The 19,092-nt window shown below is 40.1% G+C and overlaps 1 protein-coding gene across 1 annotated transcript in view; it reads right to left on the bottom strand.

Moving 5' to 3' along the window:
* Positions 1-19,092, bottom strand: part of CPLX1 (complexin 1) — a 105,294-nt gene that overhangs the window by 20,218 nt on the left and 65,984 nt on the right. The window lies entirely within an intron of this gene.

Here is a 19,092-nt window from a genome sequence, read left to right as displayed (position 1 = left end):
ATATGTAGAGAATAAAAAAAGTTCTTGACACTTCATGAAATACATACCAGATAAACATAAAATATATCCTATATATTTACCATATTATTCTTTATGATTCAGTCAAGCATTGTCATAGTAGACTTTGCTGGTCTAAAAACACCATTCAGAACTGACTTGCTAATTTAGCAGATGTATTTATTTCTAGTTGCTATGCTTACTCCTTTCTGAGGTAATTTCATCAATGCCATTTCCCAATTTACATTTTATAAATATTAAAGGCACTGGGGCCATATTTTATTTATTACTTTGTGTCCTCTGATAGGAATACAAACTTTTATTTCTTAATATAAGATTGCATTTTCAACTGTGATTTCAAGCTAACTTAATGCTCCAAAAAAGATCAATCCACTCCAATTAACATTAATTAAAGTCTCTCAGTGATTTCTCTGAGCAGCGGATCAGGCTTGGGACTGTCTTATTTCTTCTTTTCATCTCTAATAAATTGAATAATTTTCACAAATATTACTCTGGTAATCTCCTCAGAGCATTTGCACAAGGCAGTCTGTTTTTCCTAGTCTGCCAAGGATCTAATGTACATGATTGTTTTGCTTTTCTCCACACCACATGAATAGTATCTCAATTGGATTTTTTCTCTTCTTACAGTATTGGAAATCAGTGGGATTACCTTCTCATGCTGAAAAGCCATACAGTTAAGCAGACATGGAGATTCAAGGAACATAAATTGTTTCCAGCTTTGCCACTAAATTGCTGTGTCATCCCGATGATGTCACTTAACTCATTTTGTCTCCATGTTCTTTGTCTTCTCTCAGCTATCCTGAGCTCTTTATGACCAACTTTTTTGATCTTCTTTTGCACCATAGAAGTCAAAAGTAGTAGTTTTGCTATTGGCTTTAACAAAAACTCAAAGGGCACAATGCTTTTGCTGTTTTGGAAGAAACTTTCAATGTCTGATTTTTTTCTTCCTCACTGAAATTCTTCCTTAGATAGGACTGCATCAACAGGCCACCAACATTCAGTTGCTCTGTAGCTAGATCAAATCTCTTTCAAACTGATGTATTTTCTTCAAAGGTCTTCACCATCAGTGTTTTCAGCAACATTTTCTTCTCTGACAGTGGGATGATGGGACTTTCAGAGCTACCCACAGCGCACTTCTTTTGGCTGAACAGTGATTTTGCTTCAGGTCTGTAATGCTTCTTTGGCCAGAACAGAGATACACTTCAGGCAGTCAGGCTAAATTTATCTAAAATTCATCCTCCACCTGTCTGTTCCTCTAGGAGAGGGAAGAATTTGGTCAGGGCGAGACTGCAAGTTTTTACTCCCTTTCCTCTTCTCATTCATACCAGGAAAGGGGAAAAGCAACCTGAAACCCACTCATATTTCATAAAACTCAGTGATTCAATTCTGGTAGCATCAATGGCTTAGAGGTAGCTAAGTGAAGGGGAGTCATTAGCAAGCAGAGCTGTGCTCCTACCCTAACATCATCCAAAACACAAGTAAGTATTTCATTCTTTCCTGTAATTATCTGAAAGAATGCAAGGAAATTTCCAACAGTAGGAGACATTTTTATCATCAAATGCCTTTTTCCCCTTTTCTTTCTTTTTAAAAGGATATATAATTTTAATGAGGTTCAACAATGGTTCTCAGTAAAGCTGCAATTTTTGAAAGAATTGGATCTGCCTTTACTTCCATCACAGGCTTGATGGCTGAAATGAAATCCACAGCATTGTTATTGCCACATGATGATTCACATGGTGTTTTTCATGGGATGTTATTACTTGCTCTTAACCTGTCCAGCAGAAAAGAAAATAGATTTTCTGCTCTTTCTTTACACAACCGTCTATCTCCTTAATAAAAACATTCATTAGGTCTCAGGCGAAGGACTAATCATTCACAAGACTGAAAAGCTACATATTTGACAAGGATTCTGTTGGCAAAACCTTTATCTCTTTAATATGTGTTTCAGGCTAAGAATTAAAAAGTGATAACATGCCAAGTCTGAGAATGTCCTGTTATATTATGAAACAAACTTCTAACCTTGTACAAGAACCAATTCTTCCAACTTCAGATTAAATGCAGGTTCACTGGTACTATCTATCTGTATTTCTTTTTCTGATGTATCCACCCAACTGGCCCAATACCTACTATCTACAATACAGGTCACCCAGGTTCCCTCTTTTCACATCAGTGCTGTTATCTAGCACCATCTTTGGCTGTGAACAACTTTATAAAATTTTTACCTCAGATGCATTGCTTGTGTTCTCTGTACCTGGAAAAAAATTTCAGCACTAATAACAGTTTTGCAGAACTCATTTGATAGCTGATTAATATTATTGGAAGTATTGTTTCTTAGGCCATTTTTTTTAAATAAGCACCTTATTGCCTTTACTTCTTCCAGTTCTAAAGTTCTGCTTCTGCTCCTTTTCTTCCTTTACAAATTCTGGTACATTTTATGATCTTGAGCATTATTTCCTTTATTCCAGTGTATTTTCTATTTTTAATGCTTACTTTTTTTCCTCCAAGACTATCAGGATTTTTTGTATAATGAGGGCGTTCATGTGATAAAATTTGTTCAACAGTTTCAAATTATTAATTATGTTTTCCTAGTCAAATATGATCTTCTAGCTCATTTAGCCCAATATTGTTTTGAACTTTCTGCAGCCACCCACCAGAAGTACCAAATAATTGTTCCTTGCTTATTTAAACTTAGCTTTGCAAACATGTTCAGACCATGATCCCTGAGACTCATCCACCCTTAAGTATTGAGTTGGATTCCTACTTATTCGTCAAGATGAGGTCTTAAGATAGAATTTCCTTGTGAAAGCAACACCTCTTGAGCTAGGAAAAATATTTCCAAGGATGTTTATAATCCTGCAGTAGCAGGTATGCAACATATTTCATTTTAATTGAAGTCTCCCACGAAAAAGACTTTTTTTCTACACTTTCTGGGTAAGTATTTAAGATCCCTGAAGAGCTGAATATGCAGTTCTGTGCTGCAATATAGTTAGCCAAAGCAGACACAGCCCATCCTCTATGAGAAGCATGAGAGTACCAGTTCAGAAATATTTGGGACCACTTGCCTCAGAGCCGCCTTAGGAAACACAGGCAACTTCACCATGTCAGAGGAAGGGTGTGGAATTCAGCATATGGTGCCAGGGAAGACCTGACCAAAGTTTAACCTGACAGGCTTTCCACTCACTGTTAAAGAACGTTTCTATTCCCAGGCAATTTGGGCAACAGGTACAGCAAGTTGGTGGCACGTTGTCCAAGCTGCTTTCTTGCACTGGAGCAGTGTGGACATCAGTACGTAGGGAACCACAGGGAGGGACCAGGCAGGGTCAGAGGTGTTTGGCAGAGCACTATTTTTACATTAGTTTGTAAGCACTATTACTGTTTCTATACAGAGCACAAAGGAGAGCCAGGAACCGCTCACTACCAGCCAGGAGACTGCAAAAAAATGGAACCAGCTCATCCTCCAAACTTTATACAGAGTAAAGGAGACCACGGTATCATGCCCACGGCCTGAAGTACAGCCATAGGATATTTATATCTCAGGACTGTAAGGCTGAGACACATAACTACAGCCTCTGTTGTGTTGAAGCTCTGCCGACAGCACTCCATTTCTGCACCTGACAGAATCCAGCAGCTCCTGTCAGGCACAAGCCTGCTGTTCAGAAACCTGCTGAGGACTAGGAGTGACCACCAGCTGCATTAATGGCTTCGGGAACAAATGGTAGGGACCTACTGCCATCTGCACACCCATTGAAGCTTCTTGCATAAGTTAATGACATAAGCTGAGCGAAATTTGTCATGACTTAAATAGTCGAAGGACAAAGAAAATATTGTCAACACTATTTAATACATAGAAAACGTCTACAATCATGTAAGAAGATACTACATATGATATCAGGTTATGACATTTTATTATTAGTTGACACTTAGTGATATTGTCTCAGGAAAGAAAAAAACACCTCCAGGCTATGTGAAAAGCAATCATGGAGCAGAAAGGCTGATACCTTGTGTCAGATTAACCAAATCCATCCCACAGTTAAACACAAACAGAAACAAAACAAGCTTAACTACCCACTTAGAAATCATGCAAAGCTTCCTCCTTTGCAGTATGTGCCATATCCATGGCAAAACAACCCTGCACTTTTCCCCAGAGAATACTTCCACTGGTTCAGAACAAAGAATCAGAGCACACCAGCTCTCACAGATTCAAAAGAAAGGAAAAAACAGGTTTTAAATAGAAAACACTAAAAATGTTGAGCTTAGCATAACAATACCATCGCTCCTGTATTATTCTGTAAATTTGCATTTAAACAAGTTAAATACTGCAGGATATTTCTCTGCAGTTTCTAAATAAAATTATAAATAAATTTTTCAGTTATTTTGAATTGTAGATAATATTTTGATTTGGGGTTGGTTTTATTTAAGTGAAAAAATACCTATGCATGCTTTATCTTGTTTAAGATTATAATCACCAGCCTACTGTGACTTCGAATTAATCAGAATTTTTTTTATTTTTCTTTCTTTCTGCTCTGGGGGTGGTGTGGAATCCAAATTTGATAAGGGACATAGAAGAAACTTGTACCTGTTCCTGCTATGCTCTGTGATGGTCTTCACAGTGGTATGTCTCCTTAAATGAACAGCGTAGCATAAGTAATAGGAAGCATAACAAATTTAGGTCTACTGTCATTATTAGGATAGCAATCTATGCCAGAATGATTAACAACACTTCTCTGTTACACAGTATTCTTCTCTTAGCTGTGGTATCATCTTCCTTTCTGCCTCCCAGCTGCACTGGAGGTGACATTATCCTTATTCTTATGTGTTACTTCACCTTTTACCCTGTCACAAAAGTACCACCATAATTTCTGTTTCAGAAAGTGTGAGGCTGCTTGCTGGGGTGGAACTTACTGCACCTCCCAGACAATAAAGCCACTGCAATCCCTGAATTTTCACAAGCACTACCCATAACTACAAATGAGGTTCTTGCCTTTGAGTTCTACTTTTGTAAACCAGGAACCATCAGAAGTTTTAGCCACTGTGATTAGGACTATACTGCATGCAAGACCGGAGATTTTGAAAGCTGCATTAAAAAGCTTAATTGCCAGAAAGTGCAGAGATTACCCTATTTAATCAGACTTGCGAAAACAGGGTTGTGTTCTGTTATCAAAGTCATGACAAAGGAGTCCAACATAGCCCTTTGTTAGCTCTGCACCAACTTACAAATTAGTCTGTTTCACAGGCATCCTGTTGTGCAGCTTCCAGTTTGATTTTTCATTCATATTGTGAAGTTGTTCACTGTGCCCTTGAGAACAGTAAAGTCAGGGAGACCTGGCATTTCCTATCAAGGCCCACATGCCTTAATAACTATTATTTCGCTTATCCAACACTTCAGAGCTTTCAGGTTTGATTTTAATTAGAGGAGCTGTGACATTTTTAGTATCTTTTAAGCAACTTCCTTACTTCACAATCATCATGCCCTGATTACAGAAGACTAGGAGAACAGGAACTGCGCAATGTTGTTTTAAGTTAGCTGCATTAGGAAGAGCCACAGTTTTGTCCTGTGGATTTTTTTTTACAAACTACTTCAAAGCTGTGCTTACCAAGAGTTAAGCTTTGAATTTTTTATTTATTTTAGATTTCTTTGTCAGAATTATGTACAAATTCATATGTGCACAACAATGCAGCGTTTACCACATTACTTCTGAGTCATCACTGAGCAAATGTCAAGAAATCTTCCTAAAAAAACAGAGTTACATTTTCTGTTAAAAGCATGCAGGGTGTATGTGTGAGATAACAGAATTGATTTAATGCCTTTTGGTGCTATCAGGACAGAAAAAGCACCTTTAATGGTCTCTCTGCACCTGAACCACCCCCGTCCTCTGTAAATCAATAGTTGGTTCCTCAACTCTACGTCACATCAGACTTGGGAGAAATTGATGAATTTTTCCATTTAGGTTTTGAACTAAAAATTCAAATTTCTTTCTAAACTACTTCCCACTACTAGAGGCAAACAGCCCATGACAGTCAAATAAATAATTTCACTAAGCTTGAGGTATACATTTTTCATTTCTGGGCACCCTTACTAAAAGCAGATGACAAATCACAGTCTTTCATGGAGCTATTGTGGTTATGCCAGTGCTCTTATTCATGCTGCCCTGTGGTTAAGAGACTTGACAAGATATATGTCATAGAAATAGGCAGAGAGGAGCTTCAAATTATCATCTCCTGCCAGGATTTCAAATAGTGTTTTTTGTCTGCCTCAATAATACACAAAAACAATATGGGAAAAACTCAAGGAGTGCCCAAGTCACTGGGATTGGAAACCAAGATGTCTCAAAACTGTCCAAGTGGTGAGACTTCTTAATAAATATAATGTCATAGAGCATAAAGCCTTTCACCAAAGAAGTTTTGTCAAGGGTATGGTTTCATAACCATCTCTAGCAGATTTAAATTATTTTAATGGGTTCAAAGTCTGTGCTGTTGGGTATTTGCTCATTACCTGCGATGTGGTACCTCTAACATACATGGGCTCAAGTGGATCATTAAACTGAATAGAAGAGACAAAGAGTATAGGCAGGTCAGTTCACAGTTATGACACAGTGTGGTAGTACTGAATCGAAGGCAAAGCACCTTGACTTCTGTCCTTTGCCTGGGGCCTCTGTAAGTGCTCTCAGCACCCAGAAGTCCCACGTTTGCCCTTGAGACACAGCTATATTTTGCAGGGAAAAACTGCCTGTTGGAAACCCAGGACCAGTCAGTAGGAGGAAAGGAACACGATCTCGTTTGGTTTAAAATCTGATTTTGCATTTGTGAGCCAAGAAGAGATAAAAAGCAGTGCTGGGAACATGAATTGACCATTTTATGTGAACAGCACAGGCGAAGAGCCAGAAGGCAGAAGAGAAAAATTAATACAAATGTTGGTCTGTTGAGTTCTCCCATAATCTGTGATTGCTTTTGTCCTATCACTGTGATGGCTTTTGCCAACCAAATTCACTCAAAGATTCTTAGAAAAATTATTGATAACCAGACCTGTGACTCCAGCCTCTGAAAGGGCCCAGAGGATACATAATGTCTTTTACACAGGCTCTAATGTGACATGTCAGAGTGAGAGGCAGATTATGAGTAGCGTGACAGGCCTTTCTCTTTGGCACTCACTGAGCCTGTCAAACAAGGTTGAGTGCTAAGTCTCTGAGAAAATTGACACTTAAACGAGAGACCACGTACACCTGCCTATGGAAAGAGCCTTCAGAGCAGTCCTGAGCCAGTTAGGTTCCCGTTCCTTCCCTAAAAGTGCCAGATGCCCTGCAGGAACAGAAGCATCCTTATCTCTGGGCATAGCTTGCCAGCTTCTTACTTGATATTCTCCCACTACATGTTCAAAGTGAAGTCCTGAAGCACCCCCTACCTCTCTCTACTTCAGATCCACATCTAAAGCATATGGCAGGGCAGAATTACCCTAAACCACTTACCGAGCACTCAGTCTGAATAACAGAAGAGTGGACATTTATGCAGAAGCAGACCAATGCTTTTCCATTTGTTTCTGTTTGCAGATCACCCTTCCCTAGCAAATGTCATGAAGGAGGAAGAGTCACTTTAACCATGCATGGAAATTCAGCAACAGCACATTATTTTCCTTTGGAACAACCTGTAAGAAACATAACATACACCCTTACCCCACCTCCCCACTGAAAACCATTTTTGGGGGGATGGGATGTCCACCTTTCAAACGCCTCTAGAGAGGTGAGTACACAGCCTCCGTTCCTCCTCTGGAATCTGTCTTCTTTCTCAAGACAAGGGAGAAAGGCAAATGAAGAGCAGAAGCACACATCAGACCGAGAGACTGCTTCAAGAGAACATACAGGTTATTGCCTATTTTATTGAAAGTTAGGAGTGAAAGCTGGCTCTCTAATAGCATGGACAGATTTGCAACGGCTGCAAGACCACACATAGGAGGCATTGTTGGTGTACTTCTTGACTTACAAAGCACCATCCATCTTTTAAGAGTTAACTAAAACAAGCATGCTTCTGTTACACAGCATCAGACTGACAGGGCACTGTGTTAAGCCAAGGAACTGTTCTCTCAGATTTCCAGAAGGCTCCGTGTCATGTTTAAGGCTTTGTGGAGATCCAAGCATGACTCAAAAACATGTTTCCCTGTTTCTGCTTTAAATCTTCTCATTCATCTCTCCTATCAGAGCTGACCAGAAGCAAAAACACTGCAGACAAGAGTTGCAGTAGTAGCAATGAGGTATGGATGGAGACTGTATCAGAAGAGTTGTTCTCCTAAAACTTGCAGCCTCACTTCCAGATCAAAGTGTGCTAAATTTAAGCCACAGATTTCAATTCCTACCTTGAGCTAAAACCCCATGTTATATGAGAATAACTCAAAGTGGACAGGGGCCGAAAAGTCTTCCTTCTCATTCAACAGATTAACTGCAGAAAGTGGAGGTGCAGTCCTTACCCAATTGAAGGCAGTTTACTAGCTTCTTCCCTTCTAAACAAACCTAATAGTCACTGCAAATTATGGTGCATGGAAATCTGTGATTATGATACCAGAAGACAGGAGGTGAGAAAACATTCTAGCCCGATATGCAGCTGGACCAAGCACACAGACATTGAAGCTGATCCTCTGCTTCTCTGCAACACTGTTATTCCACTTTTGCCTTTGCAGGCCAGGTTTACAGTTTAAATTGGTGTGTTTTGCCTATGGCATCTTAGCCACTCATTAAACAGGGGAAAGAAATGCTTTCAGCACCACCCACAAGTCAACAACCAGTGATTCAACAGAAACCTCGGAATGTTGGAGAACAGTAGAGGAGTTTTCAAGAGAGGTACACTGGGATGCCTCTATCTCCAAAACAACTTGGCAGCACCTGGAATAAACTTTCAATCAGGCATGCAAGTCCCGATTAAAAAACACCTAGAAGCCCCATTGTGATTTCTGCACTATTCAAGGGGAAGTTTATCAGTTGCTTCTCCCACATCAGGCATTTACTTGGATTATCTTTGTGTTTTGATCTCTGGCTGAAGAATCCCTCCTCTAATTTAGAGTTCAACAAAGGAGAATATATTTCCCTACAAATAAGCATGACAGAAATAATCCAGCAGCTGTAAAATTACTAGTGAGATCCTACAGAACTACATGGTGCCGGTTTCAAAAGTAAGATCAGCCCTTTTATGACGCTAAATTTCTAATGAGCTGCTGGGAGGCCTAGCTTGGGACCAAAAGCACAAAAGCACAGTGCTCAGTATAGGCTGATGGTATTGTGAAGATCATGTCAACAGTTCCAGGAAAGGATGGGGAATCTGAGTGTGGTGGCCTGGAGCTGAAAGGCTGCCTTCTTCCTCCCTTCGTTGTAACCAAGGAAAAGAAATTCCTCTATGAAGTCTCCCACTCAAATAAATAACCTGATCCTGTGCTCACCAGCAGGAGTAGACATAGAGACAAGGTTGTGTTGAAAGCGAAAGGAGAGAACCCTGAAAAAAAATAGCCCATGGAAACGATGAAAGGGCAAATGTTTCCCTGCTTCTCTCCCAGCAGCAGCCAGTCTGTCTTCCCCAAACTCTCACATGGTCAAAGGAAGGCCACAGCCTTCCTCCTGCATCAGCAAGAGGACCGTCCTGGCCTGGAGCCTCCAAGAGGGCGCTTTGCACTGGTGTCTGCTAAGACTAAGTTAGCTCTACTCATGACTGCCTCAAAGCTGGCCAACAAGGAAGGAAAGAGAACTCCCAAGATCCTTAGGAAGGCCATATGAATTTCCAGTCACTAGAAATAGGGCATGCAAACCATCCTTTCTTTTCCCAGCTTAGCCATAAGCAGTAAGCATCTAAGGGAAACGAAGACACACAGCAGGCAAAGGCTACAGAACTAGGACAAGCAAAGCACGCTTTAAACTTTACCACCTTGTCCTATGCATGAACTCAGATCTGGCCTTATATGAGCCCTTCTTTCAGGCATGAGGTGACTAACTCTCTCTGACAATCTTAAATCCCAGGCTGATGAAACTGAAAGCAATGCCAGAACAGATGCAGAGCTTCATGGTGAGGCCAGCACAAAGTCACAGCTTGCTCTAAGGAAGCAGTAGCATTTCAAAGGCTGAGCCTGCCTCTGATGACTTTCATAGGAAAAGAATGATACCTCCATTAGCTGAGTCATGAAGGCGTCAGGCTGCATTCTTAAGCAGGCATAATTCCACTGGTCTCATTAATTCCTGGTTAGTTATATGATCGTTCAAGACTCAGATAACAAAGTGCCAATAGAAGAGACATAATGTAGCTATTCCCTGATTTTAAGCAGTAATGGGAGCTCTTTGACTGCAGCAAAAATGGAATAGACCTTTAAATCCTGTTTGGTGACCTGCATAGTCCTTGAATCAGCTTGACTTAAAAAAGAATCAACAATGGTACAAGCCCTCCCCCTTGCATCTGATTTATAAGCAAGGAAAAAAGTTCCATGAAAAAAATGCTGTAGCTGTACTTATTAGAGGCAGTGGTATTAATAAAATTACTCTCACAACATTGTCTGCATTTTGAGGCTGACACAAGTAGCATGATCCAGAAAGATTCAAAGGACAGAGCCATCTACTTTTAAAGATAAGATGAACCAAAAGATTTGGAGTGGCTGTGTTGGAAGAAATCTCAGAGCCCCTCCAGCCACTTAGCCAAATTTTATACCATCCTGACTAAGTTTTTTTTCCATCAAGGAAATAATATTTTATTCCCCAAAGCAGCAGACCTGCTCTGTTTCTTGATGTTATCCCTTGCTGTGATTGAGCCAAAAAATGATTCCATGTAGCCTTAGCTCTAGTGGCTAAAGAAATTCCAAGGGGGCAGGTGTGGGCACGGCAACCACCTCTAGAGACCAGTGACAGTGGGATCATGGGTCATAAAGACTCTGGGATGGCCTCCATTTCTACGTCCTTAACTTCTGTCTGTCATGATCTGCTTGTCTGTGGAGGTGTCCAGGTTTTCAGGAAGAGAAAAAAAGCCATTTATAAAAGGGGTAGACTATATCCCTAAGCCTCCAGCTCAGGAAATTGATTCCCTACTCAAACACTGCATGATTTTAGGTAAGCCACTCAATTTCTCCACCCTTAAATCACGCACAGTAATGTTAAGTAAAAATTAATAATAACCACATTGTTAATTAAATTATATAATTAATATAGTATTTACTATATTGTACATGATAGAATCTATCTAATTAATGTGTAAAATATCTAATATAAATAATTAAACTAAATACTAGTCATTAAAAATTACATTTTGGAGATCTCTTGAGAAAAAGCCTTTCCCCCTGTGTAGCTTGGTCGTGCCAGCTGATGTGAACAAGATCATCATTCAGTCACACTTACAATCACAAAGAGGCATCAAAAAGGCAGAAACAGTGCTAAATGGTATTTCAGAGGTAAATGCATAGTTGCAGTAGTACTGGAAATAAACTTGTAAAAGTTGAGATCCATATTTTGTGTCTCTTCAAGTACATGAGCCAAATGTGTGGAGTTCCAATGAGTCACATCAAGGACGGCTTGAGACACTATTCAGATACCTTCCCTAGTTAAATTGCAGCACTAATAACTGTATGTCATCTGCTTGGGTTTATTTTGCACCCAATCCTGAGTGGGAGGACCCTCTCAGCAACGCGCGTAGGTTTTGCCAGTTAGGTCAGTAAAACAAAATTTAAGTGAGGATTTCATCTGAACGACAGTACAGGACACCCCAGTCAGTGAAAAACGGCTGTATTTCAAGAGACATTTCAGTAACTTCAGAAGCATCACCCAGTGGGATCTCGTTAGCAAGTATCCAAAGTGACATCTACTGGTATAGATTTGGACTAGCGTGAAACATAGAAACCAAGTTAGAGCAAGGCAGAGCTACACAAAGAAGCAGACTAATGAGCCCCAAAGGAACTAGTGGGGGACTCAGCACCTTCTGGCTTCTGCTAAATAATGGAACCTCTAACTATTATGGAAGCACATTGCCAGTTTACTTCCAAGCTCCAATGGTTTGCTGAAGGTGCCTTCCTTTTATGAATCAAAAAAAAAAAAAAAAAGGCCTAAAGTTACAGAGCAGGAAGGAATGCACGCAGCTTTTCTTATTAGGGAAGTTCTGTTAGTTTAATTAGTTCCATTCAGACCACCCAGAGAATTGTGTAGATATAGGTGGTTGGATTCACATAGGCCAAGACATGTTGCATATCCTGGGATTTCTAAGGGAATATAAAGACAAAACTACTAAATTATGTAGGAACAGAGTCTCTACAATCACTCTGAAGATGAGCACCTTTAATAACGGCCTTGGAGGTCCTCACCAGGAACATCAATCCCTGTTCTGTGCTAAAAAGCACATCAGGGAAGGCATCATTCTCTCTCAACCTGTAAGAGAGACTGCTGAACTTCGACATACTCAGATAACTTTATTAACCTTTCACTTTCTGGTTGTGCTTCCTCTTACTGAAGGAGACCAGTTTTGTTCACCCTTTCACGAAAGATAGCAACTGCCTTCCACACAAGGGGACTTTGGAGATACAAAGCAGAAAATTAAATCTCGTCTGGAATTTACAAAGGTTGAAAGTGGTAGGGAAGTGAGTGACTTAGTAAAATTGCAAAGGGCTGTAGTTTGGGAAGAACTTTGACGCTAAAGATCTGTACTCTAAGCTATGGAGAAAACTGATAAAAGAAACTCAAGAATCTGGCTGAGAGGCAACACAGGCCAGTCAGGACATCCTCACATACAACTGGTAGGGGGACAAGTTCTGGCAGAAGGTCAAAAGCCTAGTCCAGGTCAAATCAGTTTATCCCCTTGGAACCCTCCAAATACCAATATGAAATGGGGTTACAATGTCCTTCAATCACCCTGCAGACGTGTTTCTTTCTTTTGAATCTGCCTGGGCTTCCTGCATCTTCTACCATCTTCAATAACCAATGAATCAAACGTGGCCAGAACATCCCAGGATGCTGCCCTTGCAAACTTCCTCACCCAGAACAGCCCACGATTTAATTGCTGCAAAGAGGGCAATTCTTTTCAATTTTCATCATTGGTGCCAATACGACTGTTGCCACTCATCCCACTCACCCATTCCACTTCATGGAAGGCACAATGTAATCCCTGTCTTGCAAATCATCACACTGGTCGTGTCATAGCCAAGCCTTTTTCTTTCTCATAGCTAGAGGGCCTGTGACCCAGTTGTAAACATTTCTGTCTATACTGCAAATAGAATCTGCACTGAACTAAACTAAGCAGAATATTTTTTCTTTGTTTTTTTACCTTGAATTATAAAAATCTACTGTAGAAGCAGAAGAGTCCAGTTAATGACACCTCTCCATCTGTACAGTATATATAGATTTCTGAAAATCTATTTTAAGGTTCCCACACTGAACCACATCTTCATTAGATCACAACTGCTGGACAAAAACTCACATCACTGGTTTAATATCAATTATTTAAATTGGAAGAGATCAGACAGAATCTTTGTGTTCACTGAGACATGAATTTTATCTTTTGAATTAGAGAACATGATTCATTGCTGAGGAAAACATTTTCTTTGTGATCTTTCACATTGTGGCATGCAAATAATACAATTTCAGTACTTTTTTCAGCTGTCGATAGTCTCCAATGAAAAGTGTACTATATATTTCTTCCTCATGAGGAAAAACTGCACCATCAAAATTGCATTTTAAGGCAGTGAAATTTCAATCCATTGTACAGGGATTTTTAAAGCCCTTGGCAATATCTGCACCTGAAGGTATACAAGAATGAAACAAGAATGTTTAGCTAACAGTGGGAAGCTATTCTATAGCAACAAAGTTTTACCAAACCTAAGCTTGCACTCCTGAGCTTGGAGTTTAGTTTCAAAGGTCTGATATTGCTGAGGAACAGAGCCAATTCACATTTTGCTATCTCTCCTGCCCTACGACAGGATTTTAACGGCTATGCACCAGTTACATAAGGAAATATGCAAATGAAATATTAAAATGAAATAATTATATTATGTTGCATGCTGATTATCTCACATAAGAATCTAGGGCTGCAGCTATAAATCCTGACTGCATTTTGGTCTGAGCGATTTAGTTCTAAAAGTAAGTTCAGCAATCAGATTTTTAAAAAAAAAAGGCTCATTATGAGAACATTTTCCCACTGGAGAAGATAAAGACATTAGCTTAGGACTGCTCCCGTTGCCAGCAACCCAAATGTTCTTACTTTCTTAGAAGCAAATTCCTATACCATCCACCTTAAGGCATGGAAGACCAGAAAATTACAAGTCTTAAATATCCACAAAGAACTGAATATTTTTCATGGTTTTCTGGGACACAGTGTACTGTGTTCAGCTCTGGGGACTCCAACATGAGAAGGACATTGACCTGTTGGAGCGAGTCCAGAGGAGGGTCACAAGGATGAAATGAGTGCTGAAGCACCTGTCCTACAAAAACAGGCTGAGAGGTTTGGGGTTCTTCAGCCTGGAGAAGAGAAGGCTCCAGGGAGACTCAGAGCAGCCTTCCTGTACCTAAAGGGGTTACAAAATATTTACAAGGGCCTAGACTGACAGGACAACGGGGAATGTCTTTAAAGGGAAAGAGAGCAGGTTTAGATTAGATATAAGGTAGAAATTCTTTATTGTGAGGGTGTTGAGGCACTGGAGCAGGCTGCCCATAGAAGGTGTGGATGCCACATCCTTGGCAGTATTCAGGTCCAGACTGGATGGGGCTTTGAGCAATCTGATCTAGCAGAAGGTGTCCCTGTCCATGGCAGGGGCAGTTGGGACTGGATGATCTTTAAGGCCCCTTCCAATCCAAACCATTCTATGATTCTATGGACAATTCCAAATACTGCAGAGAATCTTACTGCCTAATCACTGAGAGCATTTAATGGCACAATAAGAAAAATAGGAAGAATTAGTGGCTCGCATCCAGAGACAGAAGGACGTACACTTAAACAGAACAAGGACTGCACATTCTCCTGCTGTGTGATATGCTGCCTGCAGGAACAAACACTAAACCCAGATTTCACCATTCCCTATTGCATGCAAAAGGACAAGAAGTCCTGGGTATTTCTTACTGTGTCACTGAGGATCACTGATGCAATAAGTTGCTAACGTTCTCCTGCCATCAAAGCTTTATTCACATAATGACCCTTCTGCTTTTATACCTTGGAAACACAAAACACTAAACAAAACTCTATTCTCCACCCTGATAAATCTCAGAGGAACACATGCTTGGGATAAATTCAACTATGTTAGTAAATGCATAAAAATAATAGCAACAGAGAATTAAACTCCCAAATGAGGAAATTCATTATATTACCCTCAGAATTTCAACACTACATAGTATATGAGCTTGAAAACACACACTGTAAGGCATGACAGAGATGAAATACTAAGCATCTGCTTATTAAGAGAACAGTTGACTATGTCTTCTGCAATGGAGAGCTGAGGTTCCTAGAAGCATAAACATATAATCATGCACTGTGCCACAATCTTTACACAGCACCCAACAAAGTCAATTACAACTGAAGAGGCAACCTTAATTCTTCCAGCATTAGAATTTTCCATTTGACACCTTTCCATGCTTTTCATGCAGATTTCATGCTTCAGTTGAAGGATGGGAATTTCTGTCAATATAACTAATTTTCTGCTTCATATAGAACATGAATCCTTAATAATATAAGTACAAAAATCCTTATTAATATAACTAATTTTCTGCTTTGTAGCACATAAACCAAAACCATGTGCTGTATAGCACATGACCAGCACATAAGGCTGGACAAAGACATGATGGGCCAGAGATATTTCCCCCTTTTACTCTGAGAACTGAACCACTGAAGAAGCTCATGCTCCATGTCAAGCATGGACTAAATTCAAACCTAAATTCTGTCTTGAAGTCAAGACATTTGGACAGAGGACCAAGCTTACATCATTTTTGGTTTAAACCCATCATTGTGAGGATAGCCCAGACCTTTTGCTACTTTTCAGCATGGGTTCAGCAATGCTGACTGCCTAAACATGTGTGAGGTTTTCAGGAAGCCAGCCTACAGACACTGTCTCATTAACAGCCAAGACAGGTAGACTGTTAATAACAAAGCATGGACTACGGTTTCCTCGGGACTAGGTTCTGCAACAGTGGTGGAAATAATTAATTATGTAAATAACTAAGTACAGATTATTACCTGAAGAAAATAATTAGCTGAGGTATGCAGGTGTGCACAGACACAAACAAGCTCATCTGTTTATAGAAGGCCATATTCCACCCAAGAGCTGTGGAAACAAGAGCTGCTGCAGCATGGCAAGCTGACAGTACTTGGTATTAGCAAGGTAACAGGGATATTAGCTATCCAGAGCCTCACCTACCAGACACAGGGGCACTGAAGGCCTCTTGGTACTCTTGCCTGTGTTGGTCAAGTGAGGCATCTCTTCCCAGGGACAGCTATAATAGGGCCCAGAAGATCTGTGAGGCATTGATGTTAAGACCAAGAACAAATCAGATCAGAAGGCAAGCTGCATATACATCTCTTGGGGTAGGAGGAAGCTGGAGTGTACCCCAGTTACATTCTTTACATTCTTTCAGTCCATTTTCACTATCAGGTGCCGGACTACACTGGGTAGAAGCTTAGACAACTGTTAGTCCAGTTATTTCTAAATGTCATGTCCAAATATCATTCTTAAAAATTAATTTCCAAATGAGAGTGCAGCATATTTTTTACTGAAAAAAAAAATCTGATTTCTGCATAATTTATACTGTTCTTTCCCTAAGTCATTTCTGTGCCCAGCTGCCATGCTGAGCTAAGGGCATCTGCATCTCAATTTAAAAGACTGGATTTAAAACCAGAAGTTAACACAAGCTTAATGTAACACAAGCAAATGGCATTTGTCATTATTCCTTTCAAGCTTGCCATAGCTCCCACATTTCCTGAAGCCCTAAACAAGAGAGTGCATTCGTCACATTTGTCGGAAAGCCAAGGCAAAAAGTCAAAAACAACAAACATCATCAGTCTGTTCCTTCTGTCAGCCTCACCTAGAACATCATTAACTAATTGATGAAAATGCGATTTCATGGCTTGCTTCCCCAACATCCTGCAGCTGCACTAAAGGACTAACTTTGTGACTGTGGGTTCATGACCTAGGACACGCACTTTCAAACCTGTATTCTGTGTAAATAATCTGTTCCTACTCATTCACTCAACTTAATTGATCATTTCTCACTCTGTCTTGTGAGAAATGAGGAAATATCATCATGGAGCTGTCTAAAACTTCAAGTGTCCTGGATTTAATCCATACCTGTTAAAAACAACTTGCGTATGTATACATACTAGACAAAACTTCTGTTTCAGTTTTCTCCTTTTATACATTTTTGCTTTCACTGGAGTTGGCAAAGAAATTAAGGTAATTTCTAAATAATCAAGTAATGGAGGAAATAATCCAGCTATTTCTTTGATTCTTTCAACATTTGTTTTGTATTTCCAGCCACCAATTGACAGTACTTGAAGACAGAGCCTTGGATATAATCAAATCCATCTCTTTGTCAGGATGAAGTAATGTCTCTTTCATGAATTCTCAAACATAAAAAAAAAAAAAAGAAGAAAAAGAAAAATACAGTTCCTTTCTACAACCTTATTCATCTTTTCTGATTCTGCAGAAAACACCTTCATTTTTCAAATGTATGCTACCTGGATCACTCAAAGGAGAAAGAAAACCATAGGAAACCAAGCCCCTCTGTTTTCACAGTCCTGGTGTTCTGCCCAAAGCAGGACTTTCTGATGCTAATCTCAAAGGTAGCCCACCACACCATTAGAAAAGCTGCAGTCCAGAGCCTTGACTGAGGCCAGATAATGCTCCTCCAAGTATTCTTGGTCTCTCTCTCTGCAGACCCAACTCCTTGCCATATTGCTCAAGGATTCAATGCATTTCCAAGAGACTTTGCCACCCAGTACTCAGCCAATTTGGCAAAGTCTAGACAGCTGCCAGTATCACAGGGAAATACCCACTGGCTGGATGCTTGACTCAAGCTCAGGCTACATCCTACTCATGAATGTGATCACCTTGAAATTATAACAGAGGGCATCTCAGACTTTTTAAATGCATTTACAGCAGTTTGCCCAGCAGCAAGAAAAATGCAACCCCCATCTACCTCTGGGAGCACTTCAATGGTCTGGCAGAAGAGATAGTGACCAGTGGAAACAGGGCATTAGCTCATTTGCCTGCAACTCAGAAATTCATTACTTTTTCTTTCACCCTCATGACGTATGTAATTGCTTAGAAACAGTTCCACCTATAACATATATTAAACATATTATGCACACATTTATATGCTTATATTAGTATACTAAACTCTCTAGATATATATTGATTAAATACATTACTGCTGGGGTTTTTCAGCCTGGAGAAGAGAAGGCTCTGGGGAGACCTCATTGCAAACTTTGGTACCTTAAGGGGACTTATAAAAAGAGAGGACAGGAAATTTTTATACAGGCACGTAGTGACAGGACAAGGGCAATGGTTTTAAACTGAAAGAGAATGGGTTTGGACTAGCTATTAGGAAGAAGCTCTTTCCTCAGAGGTCAGCGAGGCACTGGAACAGGTTGCCCAGAGAAGCTGTGGATGCCCCATCTCTGGAAATGCTCAAGGTCAGGTCGGATGGTGTCCTGAGCAACCTGATCTAGTGAACGGCCCCCCTGCCAATGGCAGAGGGCTTGGAACTAGATGATCTTTAAAATTCCTTCCAACCCAAACCATTCTATGGTTCTCTGATTATAAAACAACAAATTTTGACCAGGTAGAGCTTCTGCATCTGGCTGTCTTGTAACTAGCACCCTCCTTCAAATAATCATATGAATACCTTTCTCTGGCAGAGTCACAGGTAGACAATTACCTCCAAGTCCTTTCTTTTCTTAGAAGCATAATCCCAAATTCCTTATGTGCAGAACTATTCTCAGTAACTCTTTCCAAAGTTCACTATGCCACCAGAGAAATTCATCCCTACTCGGGTTTCCATCCTTAATCATGAGGATTGGGTTGGAAGTTTGGCCCAGTGCAGGCATAAGGAATAGTGCACAAGATTAGAAAGTTCAGTGTGGCAAAGTAATTACCTG

This window comes from Manacus vitellinus, unplaced genomic scaffold (assembly GCF_001715985.3).
Source record: "Manacus vitellinus isolate BGI_N305 unplaced genomic scaffold, ASM171598v3 scaffold_9_pilon, whole genome shotgun sequence".
NCBI classification, from domain to species: domain Eukaryota; kingdom Metazoa; phylum Chordata; class Aves; order Passeriformes; family Pipridae; genus Manacus; species Manacus vitellinus.
The sequence above is the reverse complement of the archived record's forward strand: the minus strand, read 5'-3'. Positions and strand labels throughout refer to the sequence as shown.